A 26,096-nucleotide genomic window follows, 5' to 3' on the forward strand; every position below is an offset into this window, starting at 1 on the left:
CAAATGGGATCTGACTGCCCCCAGGGATGAAGCTTCCACAGCTTCTCTGAGCAACCCATGCCACTCATCAACCAAAGTCACAGTACAGAAGTGCTTTCCTGTGTTCAGATGGTATTACCAATGTTTCATTTGGTGCCCACTGTCTCACTGGGTGCCAGAGAAAAGACTTGGGCTGTCTTGTCTTTATCTAATATGGATAAGACCCCTCTCATGGATCTCACGGACTTGCCATTCCAGAAGGCAAGGTTGGAAAGAGTGCAGCAAAGAGGGCAGTGAGCAGTGCCTCAGCTCTCCCTATGGCCTTTGCCACCAGGGCCCTCCCTTCATTTAGCAGTGGGTCTGCCTTTTCCCTAGCCTTCCTTTCACTGCCGATGTACTGATTCACCTCCTGTAGAAGTCTTTCTTGTTGTTCTTCATGTCCCTTGCCAGATTCAACTCCAGGAGGGCTTTGGCTGGCCTAAGAATAACAGTGCTCATAAATTTAACATTGATGACCTAGAGAAACCATTCAGGTGGCTTGCTCCCTGCTGTATTGGTATTCTAGCAGAAATCTGGTTGTTTCAACTTCCCCTGTGAGGAATGGCACCTGCAAACACGAGGCATTTTCCAGTTTTCCAAGGAAGGCCATAGCTGCTGCTTCTTCCTTACAGGAGGTCTCTAGGTGACAGCAAGGTCACCCATGTTGGTGTGCCTGCTCATTCAAAGCCATGAACTCTCATCAACAACACCATGGACTAAATTGAACATTTTATGGACATTTCATTAAGTAGGCCCATAGACTAAAGGAATGATATCTGTGTTTTAATTGCAGGGTGTTGATTAATGAAGACTTATTGGAAAGTCTTGAACCTGTCATTGTATATACGGTAGAGAATAAGAGGTGGATATTGTCCTGGTTACTTCTTGGGTGACTTTTTAGGCTCTCAACCCAGCTCAGAGAGGTGGTTTGCTCCCCCACAGAGGGACACTGAATGGCTAAGTCAGAAGTCCGTATGTGTGCCCTGTATAGATGAGGCTTCAGTGTGCACATTGTATGCATGTGCATGTAAGGTGAACATGAGTAAGCACAAATGCCTGATGTGTCAGCCCTTGCCTCCTGGCTGACATCTGTGCTTTTCAGCTCACACCTGCCAGCATCCCTGATAAGGCAGCAGAAGGCACCTGCTTGGCATGCTGATGGTGAGATGCCCTCTGTCTGAGAGCCTGATAGGCTCCATGCAGGAAGAGGCCTTGGGTGTGAGTTTTCATGGGGGTTTTCCTTCTGCCTGAGTACGTGATGGGACACGAACAGGCACTCAACTTGGTCACATCTACCTGAGAAGCTGGAAGGCCAGCAGCAGGCATGTGGAGAAGACCAAGATCACTGGCAAGGCTGGAAGGCCCCAGCCGAACTAAGGTCTTTGTCCCCTTGGCTATAATAACTGTCTCCGCTACTGATGCTCATGAGGAGACATGCTGTGCTCATGACACTGCAGCCTTGTGGCCTCTTTACAATCCTGTGTAAAGGCATAGTGATCTTATGACTGTGATTGTGTTGTTTGGTGCGTTGTGGAACAGCTCGTCCTTGCAGGGAGGGGTTTAAGTTGCTGAGCACATAAGCAGGAGAAAACAAGGATCTAACCAAGCTCTGAGGCAATGCTGGTGAGACAGTGGCAAGGTTGGTGAAACTTGGTGGCTTGGCTTGTACCCCTGACACTTGCAGCTGGAAATGCTGGCCAGAGGGCAGCAGCAGAAGATGATGGATGAAGAAACAACCTTCACAGAGCCAGTTCAACCCCAACTCAAATGGTGCACCTGAGCATTTGTAGACATGCTTATACAACACCAAGGAGGAGCCTGGTGGCCCTTGTGACATGTGTTGGCCCCATATGTCAGAACAGCTGCCAGGTAGGAGGGTATAAAACTGGGACTCCTCCAGAGGAGAGAGATGAGACATGCTATCAAGGACAATGTTGCCTCAGTGGGGATGCCTGTTTAAGCAGTGTGACTACTGACACCTTCCTCTAGGCCATCAATGATTAGGAAAAGCTTCACAGTCATCGGTACCATTGTCATTGCCCTGGGGTTGGTATGTGTGTAAATAGCTCGTAATAAAGCTTGCTTACTTTATATATATATATATATGGCCCGATGTAGGAAGAGGCCTTGGGTGTGGGCTTTAAAGTTCCTTCTGCCTGAGCACATGCTGGGACAGCAACAGGAACACAGATTGGTCACAACTACCTAAGAAGCTGGAAGGGCACAGCAGACCTGGAAGATCCTGGTGAAGTTTCTTCTGTCTGATCAGTTCACAGTGCAAAAGAAGGCTGATGGATTAGGGCCAGAGGTCACCCAGAAAGAGTCTGTGGTCAGCCAATGCCATTGTGTTTCAAGGAACAGTCAGGGAGGGTGGGGAGAAATCAGTGAAAGTAACGAAATGCTTGGATGAGAGCAAGGGGGAAAAGCAAGGTGGGTGACTAAAACTTGGACCTCAAGCTTCACAGGGCCTCATCTTTACTCAGTATCAGTCTCCTGCACAGTGCCTTGGTCTGTCTGTAATCATGGACTCCAATTGTGTGCTCTAATAAGTCCATGGGGAGGTTTCTCAGTAATGACCTTCCCTGGAGACCATTAAACTCCAGGACACTTTGAAGTCTCCTACTGACTTTAACCTCTCTTGCAGTTACATCATTCTCTCACTGCCTGAGGTTCATGGACTCGGCACCAAATGCACCATGGGGATCATTACAATTCAGCCATTTTCTTCCAGTCTTCTAGACTTGTCCTGTTAGTTAGTGAGGTATCAAAGCTGCTGGTAAAGAGGAAGTTTCAGTGACAACTTTACAGAAAACAGTATCTTTATTTAAGAGTAGTTTCCATTAGCTCAGAGTTTTGAGAAGAAGTGATAGCATCATTCTCTAGTTGACATTGGTCCAAAGTTTCTCCTAAGGAGCTCTGTATGTATAGGAAAAGCAGCCCCTTGAAGTCCTAGACTGTATGGATAACCTTGCTCCTCCCCTCCTCGTGCCCAGCACTTCTCTCAGCAACCATATGGGACCTCCCATGTGGGAATGTTTGAGATAGATAGGAAATGATATATAGAAATACAATTACCGAGTTGGCTGTGAGGATGATGAGATAGAAAACTGGAATTCAGGCAGGGTTGAAGCTCCCTCAGGATCCAAAAACCAACTGGGTAGGTGAGATGTATCTGCATGATCAAAGAGTAAGGGGAGGGGAATCTGGAGAAGAATGGAGAGTGCACGTGTCCAGATAGTCTGCTGGAAAGGTGGCATCCAATATGGTCTGTTTAATCAGGCCAGGTGGAAATACCTGAAAGACTGGGGAGATTAAGTGAAGTGCATAAGAGACAGACTCCTAGCAATGAAAGTATGGGAGAAGATGAGTACTTTTTCTACTCCTGCAGTACACATCCTAAAAAATAATATTCTAGAAGTGTTCCATCATTTCAGATAATTGTAGTGTGCTGATCAAGATAAAGAAAAGAAGTCTATATCTGCTGGAAGGTCCAATCAAATTCCTCAGCACATCCTGGAAAACATCCATGACATCACTTTCCTAATGGCTTCCTTGAGCTCCTGGTTCCTCATGCTGTAGATGAGGGGGTTCAATACTTGAGGCAGCACAGAGTATAGAACTGCCACTGCCAGGTTCAGGGATGGGGAGGAGATAGAGGTGGGCTTCAGGTAGGAAAAAATGCCAGTGCTGATAAACAGGGAGACCACGAACAGGAGGCAGGCATGTGGAAAAGGCTTTGTGTCGGCCCTGCTCAGAGGGCATCCTCAGCATGGCCCTGAAGATCTGCACATAGGAGAGCACAATGTAAACAAAACACCCCAAAAACACAAAAACACTAAATGTGAGAAGCCCAATTTCTCTTAGGTAGGAGTTTGAGCAGGAGAGCTTTAGGATCCGGGGAACTTCACAGAAAAATTGGTCAATAATTGCCTCTGCAGAATGGCAGTGAAAATGTATTGGCAGTGTGCAGCAGAGCATAGAGAACCCCACTGCTCCAGGCAGCTGCTGCCATCTGGGCACAAGCTCTGCTGCTCAGGAGGGTCCCGTAGTGCAGTGGCTTACAGATGGCAATGTAGCGGTCATAGGACATGATGGTGAGAAGACAATATTCTACTGAAAACAAAAAGAAGAAGAAAAATACCTGTGCAGCACATCCTGTGTAGGAAATGGCCCTGGCGTCCCACAGAGAACTGGCCATGGCTTTGGGGACAGTGGGGAAGATGCAGCCCAGGTCGAGGAGGGCGAGGTTGAGGAGGAAGAAGTACATGGGGGTGTGGAGGCGGTGGTCGCAGGCTACGGTGGTGAGGATGAGGCCGTTGCCCAGGAGGGCAGCCAGGTAGATGCTCAGAAAGAGCATGAAGTGCAGGAGCTGCAGCTCCTGCGTGTCTGCAAATGGCAGGAGGAGGAACTTGGTGATGGAGCTGCTGTTGGACATCTGATCCTCCTGGACAAAGGGGACAATCCAAGGCGGAAATTACACTGATAATTAGGAGAGGCATGTCTGAGAAAAAACCTACTCCTCATTGAAGAAGTGACCTTCTCCTTTCTGAGACCCGCAGTGCCCTGGGCAGCTCCCCGGACAGGCTGAGTGCTGAGCCTGGCAGGCGGCAGAGGCCCTGTCCTAGCACACAGCCCCTGGGGCACAGCAGGGACCCTGCTCTGCACCACAGCCTTGGACACCCCTGACTGCACCCCTGCCTTCTCCTTCCTCCAGCCAGAGACTTACCGGGTGCAGGGCACGGAAGTCTTCTCCGGCAGGGAGCTCTGGGCATGCTGCCACTTCTGCCTGCCTTTAAGCACTGTGTCTCTGCAGGCAGTGCCCCCAGCCCTGCTGCACTGTGCACAGGAGCTGCTCCTGGGCAGAGCTGTCTCTCTGCAGCACTGCCCGCTTGCCACGAGCTCCCCTTGGGCCCAGGAGCCCAGCCCAGCTCAGCAGCAGAGGCCCAGCCCAAGGCCTCCCTTGCTCTGCCCCCCACCAGGCTCCCTGCACATGGCACTTGGGCTGCTGTGAAACCTGCTGGCAAACAGCCTGAAGGAATCCCTGGGCTCCCCTCTCCCACACTGGCACACACACTTCTTGACTTCCCCTAGCACAAAGAGCAATTATCTCTAACAATCACCTCTTCTTATCCCAGTTGGTGGTGGGACATCCAGATGTGGTCATGGAAGTAACTCCTTTAACCCCCTGCTGAAGGAAGGGATTCAGCAGAGTCAGTTGGTTGGAATCCGCATACCCCTTACAGACAGACCTCAGTCTAGTGGCAGAGTGGACAGAATGAATCATACTCTCAAGACTCAGGCAAAGCGTGTCAAGAAACTTCAGTGCACTGAAGACAGGTTTTACCCTGTCTCTTGCAAAAGGCCCAGCCCCAGGACAAGCCTCAAACCCCACCTTCCTGGAAGGGCTCCCAAGAGCACAGGCGTGTTGAGGCAGGAACACAGCAGTGACTTCTCCAGCGCTCCACTTCCTCTATTCCGTGGCCTTTGTCAGAATTTGGAGATGCTCCTGGTGGATGGGCCAGGAACCGCTAGGAATGAACTGGGCAGAAGGGAAGTGACTGTTTCTCAGGACAAGAAGGGAAATCTCTCGTCTGTCTCGTGAGCTGTGCTGTCTCCATGCTGCTGACGTCATAAGCCTTCTTATGACACGGGCTGATGTCACAGGGGGATGCCCTGCATCGCCAGGATGTAAGCACTGGAGCAGCGGCAGTGCCAGCACTTCCCTGCAAGGCCTGGTCCCTGCAGGGCACTGCTTGGGTGCTCCCCAGCGCTGTCCTTCTGTGGCCAGGAGTGGGGTCAGCAGGCAGCAAGCTTGCACTGGGCGACCCTCACTGACGATCGGAGGAGCAGGTGCACATTGCTCCTGCCCAGGACCCCAGTCCTAGTCCGGTCCCCAGCCCTGGTCCCTAGCCCAGGTCCCCAGTCCTGGTCCCCTGCCCTGGTCCCCGGCCCTGGTCCCCTGCCCTGGTCCCGTCCCAAGCCCTGGTCTCCAGCCCTGGTCCCTAGCCCTGGTCCACAGCCATGGTCCTTTCCCCAGCTCTGGTCCCCAGCCCTGGTCCCCAGCCCTGGTCCGGTCCCCAGCTCAGGTCCTCTGCCCTGCTCCGGTCCCCATGCCTGGTTCCCATCACTGGTCTGGTCCCCAGTGCTTGTCCCCAGCCATCATCCTCAGCTCTGGTCCCCACCACAGGACTGGTCTCGAGCCTTGGTCCCCAGCCCTTGTCTCCAGCCCTGGACACCAGCCTGGGTTGGGTCCCCAGCCCTGGTCCCCAGCCCTGGTGCAGTCCCCAGCTGTGGTCCCCAGCCCTGGTTTACAGTGTGGGTCTGGTCCCCAGCTCAGGTCCCCAGCCCTGTTCCCGTCCCCATGCCTGGTCCCCATCACTGATCCGGTCCCAAGCCCTTGTCCCCAGCCCAGGTTCCCATTCCTGGTAGACAGCCCTGATCCACTCCCCAGCCGTAGTCCCCAGCCCTAGTCCACAGCGCTGGTCTGGTCCCTAGCCCTGGTCTCCAGCCCTGGTTCCCAGCCCTGGTCCCCAACCATGGACTGGTCCCTGCCCTATTTCTAAGACCAGGTCCACAGCCCTGGTCCCGTCCGTAGCTCTGGTCCCCAGCCCTGGTCCCCAGCCTCTCCTGAGCTGCGCTGTCTCCATGCTGCTGACGTCATAAGCCTTCTTATGACACAGGCTGATGTCACAGGGGGATGCCCTGCATCGCCAGGATATAAGCACTGGAGCAGCGGCAGTGCCGGTACTTCCCTGCAAGGCCTGGTCCCTGCAGGGCACTGCTTGGGTGCTCCCCAGTGCTGTCCTTCTGTGGCCAGGAGTGGGGTCAGCAGGCAGCAAGCTTGCACTGGGCGACCCTCGCTGATGGGTGGAGGAGCAGGGGCACCTTGCTCCTGCCCTGGTCCCCAGCCCTGGTCCCCAGGCCTGTTCCCCAGCCCTGTTCCGATCCCCAGCCCTCGTCCCCAGCAGTTGCCTGATACCAAGCCCTCATCCGGTCCCCATCCCTGGTCTGGTCCCCAGGCATATTCTGGTCCCAGATCATGGTCCTCAGCCCTGGTCCATTCCCCAGCCCTGGTCCCCAGCCCTGGTACTTAGCCTAGGTCCCCAGCCCTGGTCCCCAGCCCTGGTCCTGTCTCCAGCCTTAGTCCATAGCCCTGGTCCCCAGCCCTGTTCCGGTCCCCGTCCCAGGTCCAGACTCCCACCATGGTCCCAACCTTGGTCTCCATCCCTGGTTCTTTCCCCAGCCCTGGTCCCCAGCCCTGGTCCCCATCCCTGGTCCAAAGCCATGGTCCCCAGCCCTGGTCCTGTCCCCAGCCCTGGTCCGGTCCCAAGCACTACTCCCCTGTCCTGGCCCGGTCCCTAGCCCTGGTCCCCAGACCTGGTCCCCAGCCCTGATCTGGTCCCCAGACTTGGTTCCAAGCCCTTGTCCCCAGCCCCAGCCCCAGCCCTGGTCCAGTCCTCAGCCCTGTTCCAGTCCCCAGCCCTGGTAAGGTCCCCAGCCCTGGTTCCCAGGTCTAGTCCCTAGACCTGGTCCAGTCCCCAGCCCTTGTCCCCAGAACTGGTCCCCAACCCTGATCCCCAGCCCTTGTTTGGTCCCCAGCCCTGGTCCAGTCCCCAGCCCTGGTCCCGAGCCCTGGTGCAGTCCTCAGTCCTGGTCCCCAGCCCTGGACACCAGCCCTGGTCCCATTTCTTGCCCTGGTCCCAAGCCCTTGTCCCCAGACATGGTCCCCAGACCTGATCCCCATCCCTGGTCCTGTCCCCAGCCCTGCTCCGGTCCCCAGCCCTGAACCACAGGCCTGGTCCGATACCCAATCATGGTCCCCAACCCTGGTCCCCAGCCCTGGTCCCAAGCCCTAGTCCGGTCCCCAGCCGTGGTCCCCAGGCCTAGTCCCCAGGCCTGGTCCAGGCCTCAGCCCTGGTCCCCAGGCCAGGTCTGCAACCATGGTCCGGTCCCCAACCCTGGGCCCCAGCCCTGGTCCCCAGCAATGGTTTGGTCCCCAGCCTTGTTTCCTAGACCTGGTCCCCAGGCCTGGTCCGATCCCCAGCCCTGGTACCCAGCTCTGGTCCCCAGCCTTAATCCGAAGCCATTGTCCCCAAACCTGGTCCTTTCTCCAGTCCTGGTCCCCAGACATGGTACCAGAACCTGGTCCCAAGCCATGGTTCCCATCCCTGGTCCTGTCCCAAACACTGGTCTGGTCCCCAGCCCTGGTCCCTAGCCCAGGTCCCCAGCCGTGATCCCCAGCCCTGGTCCCCTGCCCTGGTCTCCAGCCCTGGTCCCCAGCCCTTGCCCACAGCCATGGCCAGTCCCCAGCCCTGGTCCCCAGACCTGGTCCCCAACCTTGGTCCACAGACCTGGCTCCCAGCGCTGGTCCTGTTGCCAGCCCTGGTCCCCAACCCTGGTCCCTGATGCTTGTCCCCAGCCATCATCCCCAGCCCTGGTCCCCACCACAGGACTGGTCTCGAGCCTTGGTCCCCAGCCCTGGTCTTCAGCCCTGGACACCAGCCCTGGTTGGGTCCCCAGCCCTGGTCCCCAGCCTCTCCTGAGCTGTGCTGTCTCCATGCTGCTGACGTCATAAGCCTTCAAATGACACGGGCTGATGTCACAGGGGGATGCCCTGCATCACCAGAATATAAGCACTGGAGCAGCGGCAGTGCCAGCACTTCCCTGCAAGGCCTGGTCCCTGCTGGGCACTGCTTGGGTGCTCCCCAGCGCTGTCCTTCTGTGGCCAGGAGTGGGGTCAGCAGGCAGCAAGCTTGCACTGGGCGACCCTCGCTGATGGGCGGAGGAGCAGGTGCACCTTGCAGAGGAGCTGTGGTTGAGGAGCCAGGGCGGGCATCCCTTGTTCTGAGCTGAGGGCCATCAGTAAGCAAGATGGAGGGCTGCTGGAGGGTGACCATCGCCTCTGACATGACTTCCATGTTCCCAGTGCTCTTGCATCTCTCCCCCAAAGGTAAGGGTGTCAGGAGTCCCTTCCCACGGGGTGGCCCAAGGGCTGTCAGCTGTCCAAAGCTGCAATTTCTGGGCTGGGGGGTCGTGGTGGTGCTAGACAGAGCTGGTGGCTGCTGCAAGAGCCCTGCCTGAGTGTCCCGCTGGGCTCAGGGGACAATGTGGCAGCCAGGACTCCTGGGTCCTGATGCTAGGGCTGTCCTCAGCCCTAGGGCTCCTCTGGGCATGGCTCAGCCTCCTCGTGATGGGGACAATCCAGGGCCAGGTTTCCCTGGGAGCTGCTGCCTCTTTGGGATCTGGCTCTGGGAGGAAGTCATCCTATGTTCCAGATGCTGGTGTGGCCTGCAACTCCCACAGGCCTTTCACGAATGTTCCAGAACTACTTGAGTTGGAAATCAACCCTTAAACCCGGGACAAGTGCTGGGGACTGGACCAGGGCTGGGGACCATGGCTTGGGACCAGAGCTGGAGACCAGGGCTGGGGACCAGGGCAGGGGACCAGGGCTGTGGACCGGACCAGGGCTGGGAACCAGGTCTAGGAAATAAGGCTGGGGACCAAACCATTGCTGGGGACCAGGGCTCAGGACCAGGGCTGGGGACCAGGACTGAGGACCACACCAGGGCTCGGGCCCAGGGCTGGGGCCCAGGGCTGGGGACCGGACCATGGTTGCAGACCTGGCCTGGGGACCAGGGTTGAGGCCTGGACCAGGCCTGGGGACTAGGCCTGGGGACCACGGCTGGGGACCGGACTAGGGCTTGGGACCAGGGCTGGGGACCAGGGTTGGGGACCATGATTGGGTATCGGACCAGGCCTGCGGTTCAGGGCTGGGGACCGGAGCACGGCTAGGGACCAGGGCTGGGGACCGGAGCAGGGCTGGGGACAGGACCAGGGATGGGGATCAGGTCTGGGGACCATGTCTGGGGACAAGGGCTTGGGACCAGGGCAAGAAATGGGACCAGGGCTGGTGTCCAGGGCTGGGGACCAGGGCTGAGGACCAGACCAGGACAGGGGACCAGGGCTGGGGACTGGACCAGGGCTGGGGATCAGGGCTGTAGACCAGGGCTGGTTACCAGGGCATGGGACCAGGGCAGGAGACCTTACCAGGGCTGGGGACCGGAGCAGGGCTGGTGACCATGGCTTGGGACCAAGGCTGGGAACCAGGGTTGGGGACCAGGGCTGGGGACAGGACCAGGGCTGGGGACTAGAGCTGGGGACCAGGGCTAGGGATCAGGCCTGGGGACCGCACCAGGGCTAAGGTCCAGGGCTGGGGACTAGGCCTGGAAACCAGGCCTGGGGACCAAGACTGGGGAACAAACCAGAGCTGGGGACCAAGGCTGGGGACAAGGGATGGGAGCAGGGCTGGGGACCCAATCATTACTGGGGACCAGGGCTGGGGACCACACCAGGACTGGGAACCAGGGCTGGGGACCATGGCTAGGGCCTGGAGCAGGGCTGTGGACCAGGGCTGGGGAACAGGGCTGGGGACAAGGGCAGAGGACCAGGGCAGGAGGTAGGGTTGGGGACCTGACCAGAGCTGGGGACCGGACCAGGGTTGGGGACCAGGGCTGGCCATCAGGGCTGGGGACTGGACCAGGGCTGGGGACCAGGGCTGGGGACCAGGGCTGGGGATCAAGGCTGAGGACCAGGCAAGGGGACCAGAGCTGAGGACCGTACCAGGGTTGGGGATAGGACCGGGGCTGGGGACCGGCTGGGGACCATGGCTTGGGACCAGGGCTGGGGACTGGACCAGGGCTGGGGACCAGGGCTGGGGACCAGGGCAAGGAACCAGGTCTGGAGACAGGATCAGGGCTTGGGACCAGGGCTGGGGACCAGGATTTGGGGACCAGACCAGGGATAGGGATCAGGACTGGGGACCGGAAGTGGGCAGGGTATCAGACAAGGGCTAGGGACCAGTTCTGGGGACCAGAGCAGGGCTGGGGACCAGGGCTGGCGTCCGGAACAGGGCTGGAGACTAGGGCTGGTGACCAGGGTTGGGGAACAGATCAGGGCTGGTGACCATGGCAGGGGACCAGGGCTAGGGACCAGGGCTGGAGAAAGGACCAGGGTTGGGGACCAGGGCTGGCAACAGGACCAGCGCTGGGAGCCAGGTCTGTGGACCAAGGTTGGGGACCAGGGCTGGGAACGAGGGCTGGGGACCGGATTACTTCTGTGGACCCGGGCTGGAGACCAGGGCTGGAGACAGGACCAGGGCTGGGGACCAGGGCCAGGGACGAGGGCTAGGAAACAGGTCTGGGGACAGGATCAGGGCTGGGGACCAGGGCTAGGAACCAGGTCTGGGGACAGGATCAGGGCTTGGGACCAGGGCTGGGGACCCAAACAGGGCTGGGGACCAGGGCATGTAGACCAAGTATAAGAGACTGGAGCCAGACAGAGGACGAGGACTGGGGACCAGGACTTGGGACTGGAGCAGCACTGGAGACCATGGCTTTGGACCAGGGATGGGGACTGGACTGGTGATGGGGACCAGGCATGGGGACCCGACCAGGGCTGGAGACCAGGGCTGAGGAAAGGACCAGGGATGGAGACCAATTTTGGGACCATGGTTGGAGTCTGGACCAGGCATGGGGACCGGAAAAGGTCTGGGGACCAGGGCTATGGACTAAGGCTGGGGACAGGACCAGGGCTGGGGACCAGGGTTGTGGTCTAAGTCTGAGGACCTGGGCTGGGGACCGGACCAGGGCTGTGGTCCAGGGCTGGGGACCTAGGCTAAGTACCAGGGCTGGGAACCAGGGCTGGGGAATGGACCAGGGCTGAGGACCACGATTTGGGACCAGACTATACCTGTATGGTGGTTTTACCGTGCTGGGCAGCTAAACCCCACAACCGCTCTCTCGTAAAGCAAAGAATTCACGGGTTGAGATAAGGATAATTTATTTAAAGGGAAATAATTATAATAATTAAATAAAGACTACCATGAACTAAACAATTTAACTAAGGGGAAATAAAAAGGGAAAGGGGAAAAGGGAGGGGAAAAGGAAAAATAAAAAGAAGGGAGGAAAACAAACAAACAAAATAAATGAAGGCTATATGGAAGTGCAGAGGAAAGAAATTACTCTCTACTTCCCACAAATGAGCGATGATTGACCACGTCCTTGAAGCAAGGCCTCAACGCACGCAGCCGGTGTTCGAGAGGAGGACCAACGTTTTCCCAACGAGAGCCCACCCCTCCCCTCTTCTTCCTGTTTCCACCTTTTATTGCAGAGTGTGACATCACATGGTATGGAATATCCCTTTGATTGGTTTAGGTCAGCTGCCCTAGTGATGTTTCTCTCCTCACTTTTTGCCCACCCCCTAGGAGGGTTAGAGAAAGGCCCAATGCTGTGCCACTGCTGCTCAGCAGTAGACACAACACTGGTGTGATAACACTGCTGTTCCAGCTACAAGTGCAGAGTACGGCACTGTATGGGCTGCTGCCGGGAAAGTTAACATTCCAGCCAGAACCAGTACAACCTGGGGACTAGACCAGGGATGGGGACCGGACCAGGGCTTTGGAACAAGGCTGGGGACCGGATGAGGGCTTCATATCAGACAAGTGCTGGGGACGAGAACTGTGGACCAGGGCTGAGTACCGGGGCTGGGGACCAATGCTGGGTACTGGACCAGTGATGAGGACCAGGGCTGGGGATCGGAACAGGGCTGGGGAACAGGCCTGGGGACTAGTGCTGGGGACCAGGGCAGGAGCAAGGTGCATCTGCTCCTCTGCCCGTCAGCGAGGGTCGCCCAGTGCAAGCTTGCTGCCTGCTGACCCCACTCCTGGCCACAGAAGGACAGCACTGGGGAGCACCCAAGCAGTGCCCAGCGGGGACCAGGCCTTGCAGGGAAGTGCCGGCACTGCTGCTGCTCCAGTGCTTACATCCTGGTGATGCAGGGCATCCCCCTGTGACATCAGCCTGTGTCATAAGAAGGCTTATGACGTCAGCAGCATGGAGACACCACAGCTCACGAGACAGACGAGAGATTTCCCTTCTTGTCCTGAGAAACAGTCACCTCCCTTCTGCCCAGTTCATTCCTAGCGGTTCCTGGCCCATCCACCAGGAGCATCTCCAAATTCTGACAAAGGCCACGGAATAGAGGAAGTGGAGCGCTGGAGAAGTCACTGCTGTGTTCCTGCCTCAACACGCCTGTGCTCTTGGGAGCCCTTCCAGGAAGGTGGGGTTTGAGGCTTGTCCTGGGGCTGGGCCTTTTGCAAGAGATAGATGTCCTGGTTTCAGTTAGAACAGAATTAATTTTCTTCCTAGTAGCTGGTGGAATGCTGTGTTTTGGCTTAGGATGAGAAGAGTGCTGATAACACCCCGATGTTTTAATTGTTGCAGAGCACTGCTTATACCAAGCCAAGGACACCTCAGACTTTTGCTCTGTCCTGCCAACAGGCAGGCTGGGGGTGCAGTAAGAGCTGGGAGGGGACAGACCCAGGACAGGTGACCCGAACTAGCCAAAGGAGTATTCCATACCATCTGACGTCATGCTAAACAATATATAGGGGTGGCTAGCCGGGGGGAGGGGGCCAGACTGCTCGGGGTTAAGCTGGGCATCGGTCAGCGGGTGGTGAGCAATTGCATTGTGCATCACTTGTTTGTACATATTATTAGTAGTAGTACTATTATCATCATTGTATTATTATTATTATTATTATTATTATTATTATTATTATTATTATTATTATTATTATTATTATTTTCCTGTCTTATTAAACTGTCTTTATCTCAACTCACGGGCTTCACTTTCCATTTCTCTCCCCCATCCCAGAGAGGGAGGGGGGAGGGTGAGCGAACGGCTGCGTGGTGTTTAGCTGCCAGCCGGGTTAAACCACGACAACAGGGTAAAACCTGTCTTCAGAGCACTGAAGTTTCTTGACACGCTTTGCCTGAGTCTTGAGAGTATGATTCATTCTGTCCACTCTGCCACTAGACTGGGGTCTGTCTGTAAGGGGTATGCAGATCCCAACCAATACCTAATAGTCTGCTTCTTTCAGTAACTCCCTTGGCTATCAAACACCTCTGTCCGATGGCGTTCCCAAAGGTGCCCCAAATCTCAGAATTCTTTCTTTTACCAGAGCTTGTACTACTTCTCTCGCCTTCCTGGTACGACACGGAAAGGCCTCAGGCCAGCCTGCAGACGAGTCCACGAGGAACAACAAATACTTCAGACCCCCTTTTCTAGGTAGTTCGCTAAAGTCAATCTGCCAATACTCTCCAGGTGCCTGCCCCTCAGCAGTGGATTTTTGTGTGTTTATTGGATTGTTTCTCCAACATATGTCACGCCTTTCTGTGACTGACCTAGGAGCCTCCACCATGTTGCTGCATTTAAATGAGAGGGGTTTTGCCTCTCGGCTGAAGCCGTCCCCATGCTCTCAGCATATTTAAGCAAACTAACTGCAGCTACAGCCTCTTCTTTGTCTGAGAGCCGATCTCAGCTGATGAGGAAGTAATGGGACCAGCAAACCTTTCTGGCTGCAGCAGCTTGGGCCTGGCTGCCCTGGCCCTGTGGCAGGAGGAGCTGCCTGAAGACCCCCAGGGATGGCACGGAGGGGCTGCAGTCCTCCCAGGGACTATGAATGAGTGGGCCTGTGGAGTGCTGGATGTAGGGCTGGGCCCTGAAACCTCATCTCTTTCCATGTGCTGAAAAACAGCTGGACTATGACATGCATTTTGCAGGAGGAGTGTCAAGACACAGGTTTTCCTGTTTGCTAGTCCCAGATCCTGGTGAACACCACCTAGGTCGGTCCACCTGGCAGCTGTGCACAGAAGCTGTCTCCAAGAACCCACAGAAACCTCGGGAATGTTCGCACCCTGCAGTGTCCCTTTCCTGTGACCGTCCGAGTGATTAAAGGCCCCCAGGGTGACATGGGGTCATTGAATTCATCTTAGTCCAGTGGCTTCCAAAAGACTGTCTGCTTCTTCAGCCTGACTGCAGGCATCTACCTCTGACCACAAGGTCACCCTGACTGGCTCTGCTCTGACCCTCACCCACAAGGGCTCCCCCAGTCTGCTGCTCATCCCATAGAGGAGCTCCAAGCATCCAGACAGATCCTTCACATGGAAGGCAACCCCCTGTTGATCACCCCTGCCTGTCTCTTCTGGACAATCTGCACCCATCCAGCACAGCACCCCAAGCTGAGGGACCTGTCCCCCCACACCTCAGCAGCTCTTCCATCAATGTCCCAGCCCTGTGACAGCAGGCGGGGATCCAGCTCCTCCTGCCTGTGCCCCAGGCTGAGGGCATTGGGGCACATCTGGGCTGCAGCACCTCAGCTGTGGCACAAGGGCCAAACTCAGACTTGTCCCAGATCTTGTGCCCAAGAGCCTGGGCATGAAGAGGCTTTCCTTCACAACAGAGACCTGCTGCCGTGGATGGCAGATGGCCCTAGGAGGATGAAATGAGGGGCCTGAAGCACAGTACGCCCTGGTGTTCCTGAGGCCAGAAGAAAACAGGCCTGAGCTGTGCTGCCTTGACTGCAGAGGGCCTTTTGTGGTGTCAGTGCAGCCCTGAGGGCTGGTGCTGGAGCTGGGGCTGATCTCCAGGCATGAGAATGGATGCCGAAAATATCCTTGGCTATGCTCATCCTGTGATACAGGGACACAGAAAAAAATCACTGGGTTGTGTCTTGACTGAGTAAGGGTTTGGGGTAAGACGCAGCAGCAGTGTTTGCAAACCAAAGGACACAAGTGTAAACCCTGGTGTGATGTGCCTCATATCCATGCACTGCCTGGATAGAGGAGGGATAAACCTTTGCTTTCTGCCCTGGGAAGTGGTCACTTGCTCATAAGCACCAGGTCTGTCAGAGATGCCTTAAGGGGTACCCGTTAAGTACCAGCTATAGATGGCCAGAGGTGTCCTGTGGGTCCTGTGCTGCCCGTGTCAGCTCCATGCTCCAGTGGTGCTGGGCAGCGTTAGCATCTTGGGTAGCACTGCAGGCCTGGAATTGGCTATTACATGGAGCAGCTGCCCTGAATTTCATTAGGTAATGTAGGGATGTCCATGAGACAAGTGCCATTACAGTCCCTGGAGATGGAGGGAAAACTAGAGGGAGAGAGAGACTCAGCTCTCCCTGTGGCACAGTTCTCCATTGGGTCAGATGGATGCCTCTACATGCTGCCCTCAGCCTACTGAGGAGGGACAGTTTTAGTTGTACTAAATGGGTGCATTTGCTGTCATTTCAGCTGGCCAAAGGCATTCCTCACCAGCCTCCAAGGGGATGCCCCCAGGTGCTGCCCTGTCCCTCAGGGTTCCTCCATGAGAGCTTGCAGATGCCTGCACGTACCTCTGCCCCCTGACATGTCACCAGGTATTTGCAACCCCCTGATATTCTCCAACTCCTGGAGCTGAGACAAGATGCTCACCTACAGCTGCCCATGTTATGTACACCTAAATTGAATGCAGAGAAACCCTAGGTCCTGTGGGTTTGTGGCAGGCATGGGAGAGATCTGAGTCCCATTCCAGCCCCAGGACAAAAACCCAGCATGAGATGTTTTAACTGACTCTGCTGAATCCTTTCCTTAAGCAGGGGGTTAAAGGAGCTACTTCTATGACCTTATTTGGGTGTCCCACCATCAGCTGATGTGAGAAGAAGTGATTGTTACAGATAATTGTTTTTGTGCTAGGAGAAATGATCCTGCTGTCAAGAAGTGAGGTCTCCTCACAGACAATGACATAGGCAAAGCAGAGATGCTTAACGCCTTCTTTGCCTCTGTCTTCAATGCCGATGATGGGCTTCGGGACCCAGGGTGCCCTGAGCTGGAGGACCGGGACGGTGGGGATGACAAACTCCCAACCGACCCTGAACGTGTGCGGGATTTGCTACTCCACCTGGATCCCTACAAGTCCATGGGTCCGGATGGGATTCATCCCCGGGTGCTGAAAGAGCTGGCGGACGTCATCGCGGAACCTCTCTCAATTATTTTTCAACGATCCTGGGAATTTGGAGAGGTCCCGGTAGACTGGAAGCTGGCAAATGTTGTGCCGATTTTCAAGAAGGGTCAGAAAGAAGACCCTAGCAATTACAGGCCTGTCAGTCTCACGTCAGTGCCTGGTAAAATCATGGAGAAGTTGGTTCTTGAACTTATTGAGGCGCACCTGGGGGACAAAGCAGTCATTGGTCCCAACCAGCATGGGTTTGTGAAGGGTAGGTCCTGCCTAACTAACCTGATTTCCTTTTATGATAAGATCACCCGTATGGTGGACCAAGGGAAACCAGCTGATGTGATTTTTTTGGACTTCAGCAAGGCTTTTGACACGGTTTCCCATAGGATCCTACTGGACAAAATGTCCACCATACAGCTAAATAAAAACATCATACGATGGGTGAGCAATTGGCTAACGGGCAGGGCCCAAAGGGTTATGGTAAATGGGGCTGTGTCAGGCTGGCGGGCGGTCACCAGTGGGGTCCCTCAAGGCTCCATTTTAGGACCAGTACTTTTCAATATTTTTATAAACGATCTGGATGTAGGAATAGAAGGTATTTTGAGCAAGTTTGCTGATGACACCAAACTTGGAGGAGTTGTGGACTCGAATGAGGGTGGAAAGGCCTTGCAGAGGGATCTGGATAGGTTGGAGAGCTGGGCGATCACCAACCGCATGAAGTTCAATAAGAGCAAGTGCCGGGTCCTGCACCTGGGACGGGGAAACCCTGGCTGCACGTACAGACTGGGCGATGAGACGCTGGAGAGCAGCCTAGAAGAGAGGGATCTGGGGGTCGTGGTAGACAGCAAGTTGAATATGAGCCAGCAGTGTGCCCTGGCAGCCAGGAGGGCCAATCGTGTCCTGGGGTGCATCAAGCACGGCATCGCTAGTAGGTCAAGGGAGGTGATTGTCCCGCTCTACTCTGCGCTGGTGCGGCCTCACCTCGAGTACTGTGTGCAGTTCTGGGCACCACAGTATAAAAAGGACATGAAACTGTTGGAGAGTGTCCAGAGGAGGGCTACGAAGATGGTGAAAGGCCTGGAGGGGAAGACGTACGAAGAACGGCTGAGGTCACTGGGCCTGTTCAGCCTGGAGAAGAGGAGGCTGAGGGGAGACCTCATCACAGTCTACAACTTCCTCGTAAGGGGGTGTCGAGGGGCAGGAGACCTTTTCTCCATTAACACCAGTGACAGGACCCGCGGGACCGGGGTTAAGCTGAGGTAGGGGAAATTTAGGCTGGACGTCAGGAGGGGGTTCTTCACAGAGAGGGTGGTTGCACACTGGAACAGGCTCCCCAGGGAAGTGGTCACTGCACCGAGCCTGTCTGAATTTAAGAAGAGATTGGACTGTGCACTTAGTCACATGGTCTGAACTTTTGGGTAGACCTGTGCAGTGTCAAGAGTTGGACTTGATGATCCTTAAGGGTCCCTTCCAACTCAGGATATTCTATGATATATTCTATGAAGTGTGTGTGCCAGGTGAGGGCTGGAGCCCCAGCGATTCCTTCAGGCTGTTTGCCAGCAGGTTCCCCGGGAGCCCCAGGGCCATGTGCAGGGAGCCTGGTGGGGGGCAGAGCAAGGGAGGCCTTGGGCTGGGCCTCTGCTGCTGAGCTGGGCTGGGCTCCTGGGCCCAAGGGGAGCTCGTGGCAAGCGGGCAGTGCTGCAGAGAGACAGCTCTGCCCAGGAGCAGCTCCTCTGCACAGTGCAGCAGGGCTGGGGGCACTGCCTGCAGAGACACAGTGCTTAAAGGCAGGCAGAAGTGGCAGCATGCCCAGAACTGCCTGCTGCAGAAGACTTCCCAGCCCTGCACCTGGTAAGTCTCTGGCTGGAGGGCAATGCAGCCACAGTTCCTGGAGGCAGGAGAAGCCGGGGGTGCAGGCAGGGGTGCCCAGGGCTGTGGTGCAAAGCAGGGTCCCTGTTGTGCCCCAGGGGCTGTGTGCTGGGGCAGGGCCTCTGCCGCCTGCCAGGCTCAGCACTCAGCCTGCCCGGGGAGCTGAACAAGGCGCTGCAGGGAGAAGCTGCGGGTGGAAGGAGCCCCCCTGGCAGGGCAGTGTTCTGCTGCTGGCAGGAGGCTGCTGCCTGGGGCAGCCTGCTCACAGCTCCACGGCACAACCAGGGTGTATCCAAGGGGACTTTAAAAGAACTGGAAGAAGGAAGGGGATTTTGGCTTCAGTCTTTTCTTTCCTGAGCTTCATGAGATTTCAGTCTTCTCTGCTTTGGCTCAATGAGTGTAGAAATGGATGCTGTTATTTCTAAGAAGAGTCTGAGACTCACAATCTGTCAGAGTGAGGGTTACAAGGACACTTTCCTTGTAACCACCACCACCCTTACAATGTCAGCAGGGTCTGTGTGAGCTGGGCTCTAGGACATGCCCCCAGTGAGCTGCCTCTGGGCAGAGCCCTGCTGCCAGGAGGTGTCTGCAGGGCAGAGCTGAGCACCCAGTGGTGGGATGGGGGCTGTGAGCTGCAGGCAGGAGGCGTGGGGACAGGGAACCAGCTGCAGGCAGGGACAGCTGCAATCAGCACAGCCATGGTCAGAGGGTGGGAGGGAGCTGCTCCCAGCAGCAAGATGGGAGGGGGGATTTGGGCACTTCCCTGCCATCCCTGCAGTGCAGACACCTTCCCCTTAGCAATCCCCTGGTCTCCTTTCTCATCGAGCACAGATCTCCAGCCGTAATATCATTGAAATTTTATAAGCTGCTTTGTACTCACTGCAGTTTTGGGGATGAGAATTCAGGTGCAGCTCAAACACTGATGATGTTCCTGTCGCTCAGGTATGTCCATGAAAAAAGCATCGATGTTTCTTCCAAACTTTTGGGCCTCTGGGAAGTGTTTGTGTGGCTGGGAATGAGCTGGCTCTCTGTTCACGACATCACATCTAACGACCTTTGACTCTACGTGGGGCTTCTGCTGGGCTGCAGGCTGCCATGCAGAAGGGCACAACTCTGCCCTAGCAGATCTGTGTTATCTAGCAGCGCCATGGAGAAGACACATCAGTCCTGAGGCCATAGAAATGTTGCTGAATGGTTGTATATGGGCAGCTGCTGTGATCCCTGTGTGCCCCTGGGGCAAAGCAGAGTGCTGAGAACCTCCTTAGATATGATGAGTTGGGTGAGGGGTTTGGAGATGCGCACTTTGAACCTGGATTCCTCTGCTGTCAGTAGCATTAAGGGTCTATTCAGAGGAACACCTAAGTGTGACCAACCTCCCAAGGTGCCTGCACTCGGCAGCTGAGACCAGGACTCATTGATACAACTTCTGTCTGCACACTGCCCTGAGGGACAGTCCCTTTGCCTTGCAGGATCCCCAAGATTTTACTTTGTGGGCAGTACACCAAGGATTTCTACCTTAAAGGACTTCTCAGGTGTGTAGGACAAGTGCAAAAAAATACACAAAACATACACAATACACCAAGTGCTATTCTGCAGTTGAGTGAATTTCTGCAACAATGATGAAAAGTTCCTTTATATATAATGTCTACACAAATGTTGTTTTTTCTTCCTTTTAGACCAGCCTCAAGGTCAAGATGCATCAAATGTCCAACAGCAGCTTCATCACCGAATTCCTTCTCCTGCCATTTGCAGACACACGGGAGCTGCAGATCCTGCACTTCGCGCTCTTCCTGGGCATCTACCTGGCTGCCCTCCTGGGCAACGGCCTCATCCTCACCGCCGTAGCCTGCGACCACCACCTCCACACCCCCATGTACTTCTTCCTCCTCAACCTTGCCCTCCTTGACCTGGGCTGCATCTCCACCACTGTCCCCAAAGCCATGGTCAATTCCCTCTGGGACTCCAGGGCCATTTCCTATGCAGGGTGTGCTGCCCAGGTCTTTCTCTTTCTAGTCTTCCTCTCTGCAGACTATTCCCTTCTCACCATCATGGCCTATGACCGCTACGTTGCCATCTGCAAGCCCCTGCACTACGGAAGCCTCCTGGGCAGCAGAGCTTGTGCCCAGATGGCAGCAGCTGCCTGAGTCAGTGGGGTTCTCTATGCTCTGCTGGTCACTGCCAATACATTTTCACTGCCACTGGGCCGAAGCAATGCCGTGGACCAGTTCTTCTGTGAAATCCCCCAGATCCTCAAGCTCTCCTGCTCAAATTCCTACCTCAGGAATGTTTGGGTACTTATGATTGGTGCTTCTTTAGCATCCATGTGCTTTTTTTTCATTTTTTTTCCTACGTGCAGGTCTTCAGGGCTATACTGAGGATGCCCTCTGAGCAGGGCCGGCACAAAGCCTTCTCCACATGCCTCCCTCACCTGTTTGTGGTCTCCCTGTTTGTCATCACTGGACTTTTTTCCTACATGAAGCCCTTCTCAGCCTCCTTCCCAGCCTGAGACCTGATGGTATCATTTCTGTACTCAGTGATGCCTCCAGCACTGAACCCCCTCATCTACAGCATGAGGAACCAGGAGCTCAAGGGTGCCATTAGGAAAATGATTTCAGGAATGTTTCAGAAAAGTGATAAACTTCCCCTCTTTCTCCACAAATGACATCCTGGGTATTTGTTTCATGATCATTAGTGTTACTTTTATCTTCATTGACATTCCCATTCATTAGTTTCTTAGGAAAATGTTTTTTTATATATCTACTGTCCACTGAGGAATGAAACTGCTCTGTCAGTTCTCTCTCTTTGCATCTGCTTAATAAAACAGGGTCTCCCCAACTGACTGCCTGAAGTCATGCTTCTTCTTTCAAAGCTGGTGCCAATAACATGGCTGAGGAGTGTGGCGGTTTCACACTGATGGGCAGCTGAACTCCACCACACCGCGCTTTCACCCCCTCCTCAAAGGAACAGCCAGAGAAAACACAGTGGAAAAGGGCTCCAGTTTTTTTTTTTTTAAAGGACAGGCAGAACACTTACCAATTATAGTCATGGGCAAAACAGACTCAGTGTAGGGAGATTAGGATAGTTTATTGAGCTTTAACTAACAGAGTGGAGCAGTGAGGATCTAAAAACACAATAAAAACAGCTTCCCTCCTCCCCACCCTTTTGTACTTTCTTGCCTGCCTGGAGCAGTGCAGGGGAACGGGGCCTGTGGTCACTCCATGACGCTTTGTATCTGCTGCTCCTTCACAGTCACTCAGTGCCCCTGCTCCTGCATGGGCTCCACTCCACAAGCTGCAGCTCCAGCCCCGGGCCTGCTCCTGCAGGGCCTCGCCATGGTCCACAGCCTCCTTCAGGCCATGTCCACCTGCTCCACGGGCTCCAGCATGGAGATCTGCTTTGCTGTGAGACCCATGGGCTGCAGGGGCACAGCCTGCTCCACAAGGGGCCTCTTCATGGGCTGCATGGGAAATTCTGCTCCGGCACCTGGAGCACCTCCTGTCCTGCACTGACCTTGGTGTCTGCAGGGCTGTTCCTATTTACAGGTTCTCACTCCTCTCTCCCAGCTGCTGTTGTGCAGTAGAATTTCTCCTTTCTTTAATAACCTGTCACAGAGACACAACCAGCATTACTCGTTGGCTCAGCTTTGGCCAATGGCTGCTCCTTTTTCAGCCAGCTGGAACTGAAGACAAGTAGCTTACAGGCTGCCCAGGGAAGTGGTGGAGTCACCATCTCTGGAAGTCTTCAAAAGACGTTTAGATGTAGAGCTTAGGGATATGGTTTAGTGGGGACTGTTAGCGTTAGGTCAGAGGTTGGACTCGATGATCTTGAGGTCTCTTCCAACCTAGAAAATTCTGTGATTCTGTGATTCTGTGATTATTGCCATTCTGCAAGCTGTAAGAGATACTGGATAGGATTTAGGAGTAACCTCGTGGTGTCTAATGATTACAGAGATGGTGAATGGCCATTGAGGTAGGTAGCCATGACTGTACCACCTGGGGCCGGGGAACAGATGTCATCCAGGACATAAATGTTGAGCTGTTTGCAGAGCCCATGGGTTCTTCATGGGCAGCATGTGCCAGGGTGGGCAGTGACTGAAGCCCCACAAAGTGAGAGATCACCCAAGGTGGAACCTTCCACAGGGATACTGCCAACTTTAGATGTCCACAGCAAACGAAGTACTCTACAGTGTGGGATTCTGGGGGAGACCAATCTGCTCAAGGAAGGGATGATGGAGAAGGATTCCTGTGGCCCTCAGCAAAGTACCACCAGCTGGACCTAGAAGGAGACACCTGGAAACCTCTAGTGTCCTTGGAAATGTTCCCTAGCCTTTCTGAGCACCTGCCACAGCCACTGACCCCTGGGAGGGGCATTAACAGCAGTGATCCTGATCCAGCTGGGTCTATCCTGTGCAGCACAGCCAGTGTGCAGTCACCTCTTGGGTACCACAGCATGCTTGGTCTACTCATACCACCACCAGCTCAAGGCCCTATGGGGAACATGGGGAGGTGGCCAGGAAGAGCTGGAGATGTGAGAGGAGGGATGGGGAGAGATCAGATGGGAGCTGACCTTGGCTGGAAGTTGCCTCAAATACTGGTGTTCACCTAATGCAAGACAAGGTCTGGATTGTGGGTACCCGAACTCATGCTCATCATGTAGAACCAGAAGGTCATTCCCCAATGCACCACTGTGCCTGGGAAGTAGCTGAAGAAGGACTGGTGCCCTAAACTCCCCATCTCTTAATGCCATTGCCTCCTGAAGGGAGGCTTGAACCCTCTGTCAGATCTTGCATTGATGGAAGCACGACCCAGCAGCCATAAGAGCTTGCTGCTGTCCTTCAGTAATTGAGTGCAGCACATGTCCTCGAGACAGTCTCCCCCAACCTGCGTGCTGTCCCTTACCCAAATGTCACCCCTGTACTGGGTCTGGCTGGAATGTTAACTTTCCCGGCAGCAGCCCATACAGTGCCGTACTCTGTACTTGTAGCTGGAACAGCAGTGTTATCACACCAGTGTTGTGTCTACTGCTGAGCAGCAGTGGCACAGCATTGGACCTTTCTCTAACCCTCCTAGGGGGTGGGCAAAAAGTGAGGAGAGAAACATCACTAGGGCAGCTGACCTAAACCAATCAAAGGGATATTCCATACCATGTGGTGTCACACTCAGCAATAAAAGGTGGAAACAGGAAGAAGAGGGGAGGGGTGGGCTCTCGTTGGGAAAACGTTGGGCCTTCTCTCGAACACCGGCTGCGTGCGTTGAGGCCTTGCTTCAAGGACGTGGTCAATCATCGCTCATTTGTGGGAAGTAGAGAGTAATTTCTTTCCTCTGCACTTCCATATAGCCTTCATTTATTTTGTTTGTTTGTTTTCCTCCCTTCTTTTTATTTTTCCTTTTCCCCTCCCTTTTCCCCTTCCCCTTTTTATTTCCCCTTAGTTAAATTGTTTAGTTCATGGTAGTCTTTATTTAATTATTATAATTATTTCCCTTTAAATAAATTATCCTTATCTCAACCCGTGAGTTGTTCTTTGCTTTACTTCTCCCCCTCCTCATCTAAAGGAGGGGGAGTGAGAGAGCGTTTGTGGGGTTTAGCTGCCCAGCACGGTAAAACCACCACAACCCCACACAAGGTTCCTCAGCTTGGGTCCATCTGGAAGATTGGAAGGAAGCTGAGACCAGTGGAAAAAGCCCCACAGGAAAAAGAAGCATGCTGAGGATGTCCTGATGCTCTGGTCACCAGCTTATTGTCAATAGGGCTCTCAAGAATGGTCCAAAGCTCCAGCCCACATTCTTAATGTATCAGCAACCTGGAGAAATTGGCCTTAAATTCCCAACACATGTGCACACACAAACACAGTCTCATACAGATACACAGATGCACAGAAGGCACGGACACAGCCAAGCATGTACAAACCAACTCCAACAGGGAACAGCACCTTCACAGCCACCACACCACTACCAGCACACACAGAGCCTTGGGCAACACACCTGGCCCCATCCCATTCCCACCTCAGCCTGTTCTGCTGTGAAGGTCACCAGTGTTCTGTGCTTCCCCTGCAGCACTTACCCATGGGCACAGACACACCCACGGCCCCCTGGGTGTGGGCCTGGGCTTTGGAAACACCCTGATGCCCTGCCCAGGCTGTTCCCCATTTGGCAGCTCCAACCCTGGCTGTCTCAAGAGCCTTCTCTCCTCATCCATCAAGCCCCACCTGAACTTAGCCAGCAAACCCATCATTGCTGGGTTGGTTTCCTGATAATTCAGGTGATGAAAAATTGTAGAATCACAGCCACTTGCCTGCCTCTCTCCCAGTTATCCATGTGTACACGTGTAACTCTGTCTATACATTTACCTTTACTTGCACATATAGCTGTAGTTACAGCTGTAGCTATACAAATATATATATCACTATACAGACAGAAAATGTGAATATTCCCACCAAGAAAGGCAGATAGTACAGGTATGATTGTCACAAATTTACCCATTCAAAGATGGAGCATTTCAGGGAACCTTTTTAACTCTGTTTTTCTCTGCTCTAACAGGCAGGAGAGGTCAACAAACCACAGATTTTCTCTGTGCCAGGAGTGAGGGGTGGCATGAACAGTCCTGGGCAGGAAGGGTTTTGTGGCATCACAGCTCCATGTAGGACAGAAAATTGTCATTTTTTTGCTGTAGGCCTGAGTACTACCTACTTGTTTTTAAAACATTTCAAATATTTCACCACTACCAGCACATTACAGTCAGCTGAAATAACTGAACAGATCTAATACAATGTGAAAGGTTTCCCATGACATCAAAATTATCATATTTCAGAATGTGTATTACAGCAGGAGAAAAATACTGATCTTCCCCTGTACTTGCATTGCCAGAATTTCTCTTATGCACTGCACTTCATCTCCTCAGTCTTCGAAGTATTTCTACCTGGTCTTATGAAACAGACCATGCTGGAAGTCACCTTTCCAGCAGAGTGTGTGAACATGTGCATTTTCCACTCTTCCGCGGAGTTCCCCTCCACTTGCTCTTGCTCTTTGCTCATTTAAATGCTTCTCATATACCCAGTTGCTCCTAGGGATTTTGGGGAGGTTGAGCTTGCCTGTATTTCAGTAGTCCCTCTCATCATCCCTGCAGTCAAATCTGTATTTCTTTTTTACCATTTCCTATCTCTCTATGTCAAAAATTTCTTGTACAGTCATCCCTTGTGGATGGTGCACCTCGTTGGAGGCAACTTGGAGTTGGCTCACCATTGTGGGATCTGGTTTCTGTTTATTTCTTTTCATTTTGTTGGTGTTTGTTTCTTTTTCATATATATTTTATAAATATTGAAAACAAATATTTCACCTATATAGACCTCCTTTGGACACACATTGGATCCATGACAACTAGAGAAT

The 26,096-nt window shown here is 54.3% G+C and overlaps 1 protein-coding gene and 1 pseudogene across 2 annotated transcripts in view; one reads left to right on the forward strand and one right to left on the reverse strand.

The window, feature by feature from the left end:
• Window positions 1-26,096, reverse strand: part of LOC311216502 (olfactory receptor 14A16-like) — a gene marked incomplete at both ends in the record, with an annotated part of 307,014 nt that overhangs the window by 202,899 nt on the left and 78,019 nt on the right. The window lies entirely within an intron of this gene.
• On the forward strand, window positions 20,418-21,376 carry LOC311216656 (olfactory receptor 14C36-like; annotated as a pseudogene). Its single transcript has one exon. The product of its transcript is annotated as an olfactory receptor 14C36-like (transcript).

This window comes from Netta rufina (genome assembly GCF_964035555.1).
Source record: "Netta rufina genome assembly, chromosome: 18".
Lineage (NCBI taxonomy): Eukaryota > Metazoa > Chordata > Aves > Anseriformes > Anatidae > Netta > Netta rufina.